Consider the following 12,620-nt stretch of genomic DNA (forward strand, 5'->3'; position numbering starts at 1 on the left):
CTGACACAGGAAATTGGACTGATACAGGAAAGTGGACTGATACAGGAAGGAGGACTGATACAGGAAGGAGGACTGATACAGGAAGGAGGACTGGTACAGGAAGGAGGACTGATACAGGAAGGAGGACTGGTACAGGAAGGAGGACTGGTACAGGAGTGTGGACTGCAGATGGTGGTCTAAAGCTTCAACATCATGCAACAAGGTAGGTGTGGGGGGAGAATAAGTTGACATTACATTCACCCCTCTTGATATGGTTGTGTTCGAGAGAAAACATGTTGCATTCCATTTTCCGACGGTGTCCGTGACCTATACACGACAGATGTTGGCACTAAATGCTATTGTTTTAACCTTTGGAGTGTTTATGAATCACCTATAAGCAGTACAGTGTGTGGTTCATGTCATCCAGCTCTTTATTATCCCTGGATTTCTGCCCTAGAGATATTAATAGCCATTTTAATCACAAGAGTGGCATTGCTTTTCAAAACTGAGACATTTGATCAAGCCAACATATTACTAACAGCGTATTTCTGGTAGGGGGGTAGGGATTCAGCTGGGGAAAGTGCCCTAACTTAGCTTTGCATATGTTTTCATTTAATATAATGGAATGATTTTCAAAGATCAAATCAATTTCATGGTTTCCGGTCCAAGCGAAGTCCAAGAACTATAGGAGCAGTCAGCTTTACGCATATCAAGAATAATTTAGAATTTAACCTTTGGCAAACACCAGAGTAGTGATGCTTGGTGCAAAAGATGATGGAGATTGGAACACTTGTCAGAGTCTGGGTCACACTGTCCGCTGTAGTCCTCAAATGTTCCTTTCTTAGAATTACCCATTCTAATATCTAGAATTACCCATTCTAATATCTAGAATTACCCATTCTAATATCTAGAATTACCCATTCTAATATCTAGAATTACCCATTCTAATATCTAGAATTACCCATTCTAATATCTAGAATTACCCATTCTAATATCTAAAATTACCCATTCTAATATCTAAAATTACCCATTCTAATATCTAGAATTACCCATTCTAATATCTAGAATTACCCATTCTAATATCTAGAATTACCCATTCTAATATCTAAAATTACCCATTCTAATATCTAAAATTACCCATTCTAATATCTAAAATTACCCATTCTAATATCTAAAATTACCCATTCTAATATCTAAAATTACCCATTCTAATATCTAGAATTATTTATTCAAATAGAAAAAATTACCCATTCTAATATCTAGAATTACCCATTCTAATATCTAGAATTACCCATTCTAATATCTAGAATTACCCATTCTAATATCTAGAATTACCCATTCTAATATCTAGAATTACCCATTCTAATATCTAAAATTACCCATTCTAATATCTAGAATTACCCATTCTAATATCTAGAATTACCCATTCTAATATCTAGAATTACCCATTCTAATATCTAGAATTACCCATTCTAATATCTAGAATTACCCATTCTAATATCTAGAATTACCCATTCTAATATCTAGAATTACCCATTCTAATATCTAGAATTACCCATTCTAATATCTAAAATGACCCATTCTAATATCTAGAATTACCCATTCTAATATCTAAAATTACCCATTCTAATATCTAGAATTACCCATTCTAATATCTAGAATTACCCATTCTAATATCTAGAATTACCCATTCTAATATCTAGAATTACCCATTCTAATATCTAAAATTACCCATTCTAATATCTAGAATTACCCATTCTAATATCTAGAATTACCCATTCTAATATCTAGAATTACCCATTCTAATATCTAGAATTACCCATTCTAATATCTAGAATTACCCATTCTAATATCTAGAATTACCCATTCTAATATCTAGAATTACCCATTCTAATATCTAAAATGACCCATTCTAATATCTAGAATTACCCATTCTAATATCTAAAATTACCCATTCTAATAACTAAAATTACCCATTCTAATATCTAAAATTACCCATTCTAATATCTAAAATTACCCATTCTAATATCTATAATTATTTATTCAAATAGAAAAAATACCAATTCTAATATCTAGAATTACCCATTCTAATATCTAGAATTACCCATTCTAATATCTAGAATTACCCATTCTAATATCTAGAATTACCCATTCTAATATCTAGAATTACCCATTCTAATATCTAAAATTACCCATTCTATTATCTAAAATTACCCATTCTAATATCTAGAATTACCCATTCTAATATCTAGAATTACCCATTCTAATATCTAGAATTACCCATTCTAATATCTAGAATTACCCATTCTAATATCTAAAATTACCCATTCTAATATCTAAAATTACCCATTCTAATATCTAGAATTATTTATTCAAATAGAAAAAATTACCCATTCTAATATCTAGAATGACCCATTCTAATATCTAGAATTACCCATTCTAATATCTAAAATTACCCATTCTAATATCTAAAATTACCCATTCTAATATCTAAAATTACCCATTCTAATATCTAAAATTACCCATTCTAATATCTATAATTATTTATTCAAATAGAAAAAATTACCAATTCTAATATCTAGAATTACCCATTCTAATATCTAGAATTACCCATTCTAATATCTAGAATTACCCATTCTAATATCTAGAATTACCCATTCTAATATCTAGAATTACCCATTCTAATATCTAAAATTACCCATTCTAATATCTAAAATTACCCATTCTAATATCTAGAATTACCCATTCTAATATCTAGAATTACCCATTCTAATATCTAGAATTACCCATTCTAATATCTAAAATTACCCATTCTAATATCTAAAATTACCCATTCTAATATCTAAAATTACCCATTCTAATATCTAGAATTATTTATTCAAATAGAAAAAAATACCCATTCTAATATCTAGAATTACCCATTCTAATATATAGAATTACCCATTCTAATATCTAGAATTACCCATTCTAATATCTAGAATTACCCATTCTAATATCTAGAATTACCCATTCTAATATCTAGAATTACCCATTCTAATATCTAGAATTACCCATTCTAATATCTAGAATTACCCATTCTAATATCTAGAATTACCCATTCTAATATCTAAAATTACCCATTCTAATATCTAGAATTACCCATTCTAATATCTAGAATTACCCATTCTAATATCTAGAATTACCCATTCTAATATCTAGAATTACCCATTCTAATATCTAGAATTACCCATTCTAATATCTAGAATTACCCATTCTAATATCTAGAATTACCCATTCTAATATCTAGAATTACCCATTCTAATATCTAAAATTACCCATTCTAATATCTAAAATTACCCATTCTAATATCTAGAATTACCCATTCTAATATCTAGAATTACCCATTCTAATATCTAGAATTACCCATTCTAATATCTAAAATTACCCATTCTAATATCTAAAATTACCCATTCTAATATCTAAAATGACCCATTCTAATATCTAAAATTACCCATTCTAATATCTAAAATTACCCATTCTAATATCTAGAATGATTTATTCAAATAGAAAAATTACCAATTCTAATATCTAGAATTACCCATTCTAATATCTAGAATTACCCATTCTAATATCTAGAATTACCCATTCTAATATCTAGAATTACCCATTCTAATATCTAGAATTACCCATTCTAATATCTAAAATTACCCATTCTAATATCTAAAATTACCCATTCTAATATCTAGAATTACCCATTCTAATATCTAGAATTACCCATTCTAATATCTAAAATTACCCATTCTAATATCTAAAATTACCCATTCTAATATCTAAAATTACCCATTCTAATATCTAGAATTATTTATTCAAATAGAAAAAAATACCCATTCTAATATCTAGAATTACCCATTCTAATATATAGAATTACCCATTCTAATATCTAGAATTACCCATTCTAATATCTAGAATTACCCATTCTAATATCTAGAATTACCCATTCTAATATCTAGAATTACCCATTCTAATATCTAAAATTACCCATTCTAATATCTAGAATTACCCATTCTAATATCTAGAATTACCCATTCTAATATCTAGAATTACCCATTCTAATATCTAAAATTACCCATTCTAATATCTAGAATTACCCATTCTAATATCTAGAATTACCCATTCTAATATCTAGAATTACCCATTCTAATATCTAAAATTACCCATTCTAATATCTAAAATTACCCATTCTAATATCTAGAATTACCCATTCTAATATCTAGAATTACCCATTCTAATATCTAGAATTACCCATTCTAATATCTAAAATTACCCATTCTAATATCTAAAATTACCCATTCTAATATCTAAAATTACCCATTCTAATATCTAAAATTACCCATTCTAATATCTAAAATTACCCATTCTAATATCTAGAATGATTTATTCAAATAGAAAAAATTACCCATTCTAATATCTAGAATTACCCATTCTAATATCTAAAATTACCCATTCTAATATCTAGAATTACCCATTCTAATATCTAGAATTACCCATTCTAATATCTAGAATTACCCATTCTAATATCTAGAATTATTCATTCAAATAGAAAAAATTACCCATTCTAATATCTAGAATTACCCATTCTAATATCTAGAATTATTTATTCAAATATAAAAAATTACCCATTCTAATATCTAGGATTATCCATTCATTGTTATATCTAAAAAAGGGATGTGAAAAAGAGCACCAGCATGTCATAGCCGTAGGAAGTAGGGCTGCTGAGGGTGTACACCCCCTGATAAATGTGACTCAGGCCTTTATCACTCCTATATGAGTGGAGAAAGATACTCCTCAGCACCTCCCCACATCCTTCCGAGGGCCATGCACCATGTGGTGGTCTCTGAGAGAGGTACCGATTTCCATTGGAGGTGTCCTGGTAAGAGGACTGATAATGACCAGCTTGTGACAGGGGTACAACTCACACTTTACTGCCACACCGAACAGACAGGCACACACACACACACACACACACACACACACACACACACACACACACACACACACACACACACACACACACACACACACACACACACACACACACACACACACACACACACACACACAGAGACACACACACAGAGAGAGAGAGAGAGAGAGAGAGTGCCAACCAGAAGAGGGAGACTAGTAGTAGTGTTAGTGGAAGCGTTGTAGTTGTTTTCTGTAGAAGAGAATAAACAGGGAATATACTGTACTACCAGTGTAATAGCAATGTAAGGCTATTGAAAGGGAATGGCAGTCTGCCGCCTCACGGCCCGTTGCAGGTGCACATGAGCAGCTTCCCAGGTCTCCTCCTTGCGCTTAAACCATTCATCTGTCACGAGTGGCGCTCGGCGGTCGTCGTCACCGGCCTATTAGCTGCCACTGATTGTCTTTCCTCTCCCTCCTTGTATGTTGATTGGTAGCACCTGTTTATATATGATTAGTTTGTCTTTATTAGACAGCCGGCCCGCCTGGTTGTTGTGCGGGATTATTTCAGTGTAACCTTCGGCTCTGTTGTAGAGGTACGTGTTAGTGCCTGGTCGTGACTTTTCCGTTGTACATTCTCATTCCCTGTGTTTGGGGCCGTTACTATTGTGAGCACCCTGTGGTGCGTTGGTGCTATTAAAGACGCACAGCTTTGCACTCACTGTCTCCTGCGTTTGACTCCACACACCTACGACACCTGAAGCATTACATCATCCACTGCAGGAGCTTCGATCTGGCTCTGATTCCAAGGTTCCAGTACCTGCTGATACCCCAGTACACACTGGAAGGGGGAGAGGTTAGTGGAGGAGTGAGTTTTGGGCCATCTCTGCCCAGGGAATGAACGCTGCCCACTCCCCTGGCCGGTCATAAGCAGAAACCTACCCACATCCTGGTTTACTCTCTCCACCTGCCCGTTACTCTCGGGTGAAAACCTGAGGTGAGGCTGACTGAGAACCCCAGACGTTCCATGAACACCCTCCATACTCTGGACGTGAACTGGGGACCCCGATCAGAGACTATGTCCTCAGGCACCCTGTAGTGCAGGAAGATGTGAGTGAACAGGGCCTCCACTGTCTGTAGGGCCGTAGGGAGACCGGGCAGAGGGAGGAGACGGCAGGACTTAGAAAACCGATCCACAATGACCAGGATCGTGGTGCTGCCCTGTGAGGGAGGAAGATCCATCAGGAAGTCCACTGACAGGTGCGACCACGGCCGTTGTGGAACGGGTAGGGGTTGTAACTTCCCTCCGGGCAGGTGCCTGGGAGGTTGCACTGGGCGCCCACTGAGCAGGAGGAAACATAAACCCTCACGCCTTTGGCCAAGGTGGACCACCAGTACTTCCCACTAAGGCAACGCACCGTCTGCCCGATGCCAGGATGACCAGAGGAGGGTGACGTGTGGGCCCAATAGATCAAACAATCACGGACAGAAGATGGAATGTTCAGACACCCAGCTGGACACTGGGGAGGAGTGGGCTCTGTGCGTAACGCCCGCTCAATGTCCGCGTCCAACTCCCACACCACCGGTGCCACCAGGCAAGAGGCCGGAAGTATGGGAGTGTGATCCATGGACCGCTCCTCTGTGTCATACATCCGGGACAGTGCGTCTGCCTTAGCGTTATGGGAACCTGGTCTGTAGGACAGAGTGAAAACAAAACAGGAAAAGAACATGGCCCATCTTGCCTGGCGAGGGTTCAGTCTCCTCGCCGCCCGGATGTACTCCAGATTGCGGTGGTCAGTCCAGATGAGAAATGGGTGTTTAGCCCCCTCAAGACAATGTCACCACGCCTTCAGAGCCTTGCCAACAGCCAACCGCTCCCGTTCCCCTACATTATAGTTTCGGTCATCCGGGCTGAGCCTCTTCGAGAAGAAAGCACAGGGGCAGAGCTTTGGTGGCGTGCCCGAGTTCTGAGAGAGTACGGCTCCTATCCCAGCTTCGGACGCGTCCACCTCCACTATGAACGCCAAAGAGGGATCCGGATGAGCCAGCACGGGAGCCGAGGTAAACAGAGCCTTCAGGTTACCAAAAGCCCTGTCTGCCTCAGCCGACCACTGCAGTCATACCGGTCCCCCCTTCAGCAGTGAGGTAATGGGAGCCGCTACCTGACCAAAACCCCGGATAAACCGCCAGTAGTAGTTGGCAAACCCGAGAAACCGCTACACTTCCTTTACCGTGGTGGGAGTCGGCTAATTACACACGGCTGAAATGCGGTCACACTCCATCTCCACCCCGGAAGTGGAAATGCGGTACCCTAGAAAGGAGACAGACTGTTGGAAGAACAAGCATTTCTCAGTCTTGACGTACAGGTCATGCTCCAACAGGTGACCCAGCACCTTGAGCACCAAGGACACATGCTCGGCGCATGTCGCGGAGTATATCAGAATATCGTCGATATACACCACTACACCCTGCCCGTGCAGGTCCCGGAAAATCTCTTCAACAAAGGCCTGGAAGACTGATGGAGCAGTACGGCATGACGAGGTACTCATAGTACCTCGTCACGGGCGCAGACCGGGGGCTCTGGGTGAGCCTGGTGCCGACTCACCTGGGGTGACACAACTCCCTGAGGAACCCCCCCAGCACTGACCAGCAGTGTGCCCTCTGGAGCCACAGATGGTGCAGGGAATGGCCCCGCCTCTGGTCGTAGCAAGCGCAGCAACTCCCAGCTCCATGGGCGTCAGAGCGGAGGTGCTGGGGATGGAACTGACAGGCCCCAATCAGGAAGTCAGCGAGCAGCAGGTAGTCAGCAGGTTGTCCAGCCGGATGGACAGGTCCACCAGCTGGTCCAACGTGATGGTGGTATCTCGGCAGGCCAACTCCCGATGGACGTCCTCGAGCAGACTGCACCGGTAGTAATCGATCAGTGCCCTGTCGTTCTCTCCCGCGCTGGCAGCCATGGTCCGGAAGTCCAATGCGAAATCCTGCGCGCTCCTCATCCCCTGCCTCAGGTGGAACAGATGTTCACACGCCGCTCGACCCTCAGGCGAGTGGTCAAAAACTGCCCAAAATCGACGGGTGAACTCTGCGTAATGGGCTTTGCCTGAGAGGTAGGAGACGAGAGCAGACAGAAGGAGCCGGGTGGACGGTCGCCAGGTAGAGTTCCAGCTGGAGTAGGAACCCCTGGCATCCGGCAGCCGTCCCATCATACTCCCTCGGGAGCGCGAGCCGAATCCCGCTGGGACCGGGTGAAGGAGGGGTGGACAGTGGGGTCGGCGATAGTGGGGCTGGATGAGGCGCTGGAAATCCTCCTCCTCTCTCCCAACAATCCATCGTCTGCAGCACGCGATCCATGGCGGTGCCCAGGCATTGCAACATGGTTGCGTGCTGCTGGACGCGCTTCTCTATCGCCAGAGAGTGGGTGTCTGCTCCTGCTGACTCCATTCGTGGGTGAGTGATTCTGTAATCGGCCTGTGTGTAGCTGGTGTGGAGGAGTCAGGCGCAGGACAGCAGATATGAGTAATGAACGTACTTTACTCAAGACTATCAAATATATACAACACAATAAACTAGCCCACAATAATGAACCGTATACATACAAACAATCACTCCCAAAAAAAACATGGGGGAACAGAGGGTTAAATAATGAACAAGTAATTTGGGGATTGAAACCAGGTGTCTAAAACAAAGACAAAACAAATGGAAAATTAAAAGTGTATCGGCGATGGCAAGAGGGCCGGTGACGTCGACGGCTGCCCGAACAAGGAGAGGGACCGATTTCAGTGGAAGTTGTGACATTTATTGAACTTACAGGCAACAGATGATCTAATCATTATGGTAGGAGACTATAACACAGTGTTACGTACCTCAATGGACCATAAAGGTAATCACTCTACAAACTATCATCACCGTGCCCTTAAGGAAATCACACATTTTATGGACACATTAGAAATAGTGGATATTTGGCGACTAAAACACCCTGATCTAGTGAGATATACATGGAGAAGACTTAATCAAGTTAGTCGTCTTGACTACTTTCTTGTTTCTTGCATCAAAGGTAAAAAAGTTTTAATAGGAGACAGAATGCGATTGGATCATCATCTAATTGGCCTTCACATACGTCTTATGGAATTTCCACGTGGACGGGGATATTGGAAATTTAATCAAAGTTTACCGGAGGACAACTTATTTTTAACTAAGACAAAATCATTTATAACTGAATTTTTCCAGTATAATATAGGTTCAGCAAATCCCCTTATTGTTTGGCATACCTTTAAATGTACCTTCAGGGGTCATTCAATTCAATATTCATCAATAATAAAGAAGCAGTTTCTGGCGAAAGAGACAAGAGTAACAAGGGAAATCCATGAACTAATAGTACAGGTAGATAGCAATAAAAACTATACTACAGAGATACAAAACAAGTTAGAGGAAAAACACAATTAACTTGAGGAACTTATTCAAGAATGATCTAATGTAATCTATTACAAAAATAAAGCAAACTGGAGGGAATATGGAGAAAAATGCACAAAATTCTTCCTGAATCGCCAATACAGGAACGCTAACAAAAATAATTTGCAGAAACTCGTTACTGAAGATGAAGTCATCTATGATTCTCCGAATGATATTTTGAAAGAGGAAGCTAATTATTTTAGGCAGATGTTCTCTTTTCCATCTCATGCTCTCCCAATGAATGAAGATTATGGTAAGGAATTATTTCCAAATAATAAAAAAAATGGAAAACTAACAAATGTACAGAAAGGTCAGTGCGAAGGCCAAATTACAGAAGAAGAACTTGTTGAGGTGATTAAATCCTTTCAGTCTGAAAAAACCCCAGGGCTTGATGACATACCGGTAGAGGTATATCAAGTATTTTTTTATAGACTAAAAGCTCCATTGTTAGATTGTTTAAACTACTCCTATAGTCTGTCAGGTACTCAACTGATTTCTCTATTATTAAAACAAGACTGATGGAAAATACAGTATAAAGACCCAGTCTATTTAAAAAAAACTGGAGGTCCCTTACACTTCAATGTTGTGAGGCAGCAGGGTAGCGGCAGGGTAGCCTAGTGGTTAGAGTGTAGAGGCGGCAGGGTAGCCTAGTGGTTAGAGTGTAGAGGCGGCAGGGTAGCCTAGTGGTTAGAGTGTAGAGGCGGCAGGGTAGCCTAGTGGTTAGAGTGTTGGACTAGTAACCAAAAGGTTGCAAGATCAAATCCCTGAGCTGACGAGATAAAAATCTGTTGTTCTGCCCCTGAACAAGGCACTGTTCCTAGGCAGTCATTGAAAATAAAAATGTGTTCTTAACCTGTCTAAGACAGCCAGTGAAAGTGCAGGGCGCCAAATTCAAAACAACAGAAATCTCATAATTAAATTCCTCAAACATACATGTATCTTATACTGTTTTGAAGGTAATCGTGTTGTTAATCCCACCACAGTGTCCGATTTCAAATAGGCTTTACAGCGAAAGCGCCACAAACGATTATGTCAGGTCACCACCAACTCACAGAAAAATTCTGCCATTTTTCCAGCCAAAGAGAGGACTCACAAAAAGCACAAATAGAGATTAAATGAATCACTAACCTTTGATGATCTTCATCAGATGACACTCATAGGACTTCATGTTACACAATACATGTATGTTTTGTTTGATAAAGTTCATATTTATATGAAAAATCTGAGTTTATATTGGCGCGTTACGTTCACTAGTTCTAAAACATGCGGTGATTGTGCAGAGAGCCACATCAAATTACAGAAATACTCATAATAAACATTGATAAAGATACGAGAAGATAAACTTCTCCTTAATGCAACCGCTGTGTCAGATTTAAAAAAAACATTACGGAGAAAGCAAACCATGCAATAATCTAGGTACAGCCTTTAGACAACAAAACAGACAAAAAGATACTATTGGGTAGTCAACATTACTCAGAAATAGCATTTTAAATATTCACTTACCTTTGATGATCTTCATCAGAATGCACTCCCAGGAAACCCAGTTCCACCATAAATGTTTGATTTGTTCGATAATGTCCATCAGTTATGTCCAAATATCTTCTTTTGTTAGGGCGTTTGGTAAACAAATCCAAATCCAAAAAGTTTAAACATTTCCGTTACAGCCCGTAGAAACATGCTAAACTAAGTATGGAATCAATCTTTAGGATGTTTTGAACATAAAACTTAATTAATTAATGTTCCAACCGGACAATTCCTTTGTCTGTACAAATGAAGTGGAACGTAGCTACCTTTCACGTGAGTGCGCCAGACTGAGGCTGTGGCACTCTGCCAGACCACTCACTCAAAGAGCTCTCATGAGCCCCTCCTTTAGAGTAGAATCCTCAAAACAGGTTCTAAATACTGTTGACATCTAGTGGAAGCCTTGGGAAGTGAAACATAACTAATATCCCACTGTATCTTCAATGGGGGCCGAGTTAAAAAACTACAAACCTCAGATTTCCCACTTCCTGGTTGGATTTTTTTCTCAGGTTTTTGCCTGCCATATGAGTTCTGTTTTACTCACAGACATCATTCAAACAGTTTTAGAAACTTCAGAGTGTTTTCTATCCAAATGTACTAATTATATGCATATTCTAGCTTTTAGCTAGGTAGCAGGCAGCTTAATTTGGGCACGTTTTTCATCCAAGCTACCCAATACTGCCCCCTACCCCAAATAAGTTTTTAACTGACTTGCCTAGTTAATTGAAGGTTAAAAAAATACTAGTGAAATGCATAGCACTCCGAATTAAAAAGGTTTTACCAGGTATTGGTCATCCTGATCAGACAGGTTTTGTACATTGGAGACAATATACGACAACTACTAGAAATAATACAACATCATGAAACATATACGAAGCCAGAAATGGTATTCATAGGTATTTAAAGGCATTTGATTTTTTTCAATTTCGGTAATTATTTTATAAAAAGGGGTAAAAATTATGTATAGCAACCCGAGATGTAAAATAGTAAATAACGGCTAAATCTCAGACAGTTTTGAATTGTCAAGAGGAGTTAAACAAGGGTGTCCGAGGTCACCTTATCTATTTGTTATGGCCATCGAAATGCTAGCAACTAAAATCAGATCCAATAACAACATTAGAGGATTAGAAATCCAAGGCTTAAAAACAAAGGTGTCCATGTATACCGATGACTCAAGTTTTATATTAAGGTTAAGTCCACAAGCTAGATCCCTGCAATGTCTCATTGAAGATCTAGATACCTTTTCTGTACTCTCTGGACTAAAATTATTACATAGCATTCTTGCCACCAACAAAATGTTGAATATTTGGGGCATAAAGTCATCGAAGCGCTGCAGATTTTGTTGTGAGGATACAGAATCAATAGACCATTTATTTTGGTATTGCCCTCAGGTAGCCTGTTTCTGGTCTCAGGTTCAGGTTCAGGAATGGCTGAAAATGCATAACATTGATCTAAAATTGACCCTGGAAGTAATACTGTTAGGAGATCTGGAGAGACCAGGTCAGTCAAATACTAAAATACTAATACTCTTAGTAAAAGTATTTATCTTCAACTCGCAATCTGTGGATTATTTTCGATTAGATAGACTGAAATTGTATGTTAAACATCACAGCATAGTTGAAAGATATGTGTTGCGTAGAAACCTGAAGCGGGTGGCCAGTATAGATAGATGGGATAGGCTGAGGGAAACTGAGGGTTGGGATGTGGAATTGGAGACAAGTGGGAGTGGA

The sequence above is a fragment of the Oncorhynchus keta genome, chromosome 29, assembly GCF_023373465.1.
Source record: "Oncorhynchus keta strain PuntledgeMale-10-30-2019 chromosome 29, Oket_V2, whole genome shotgun sequence".
Lineage (NCBI taxonomy): Eukaryota > Metazoa > Chordata > Actinopteri > Salmoniformes > Salmonidae > Oncorhynchus > Oncorhynchus keta.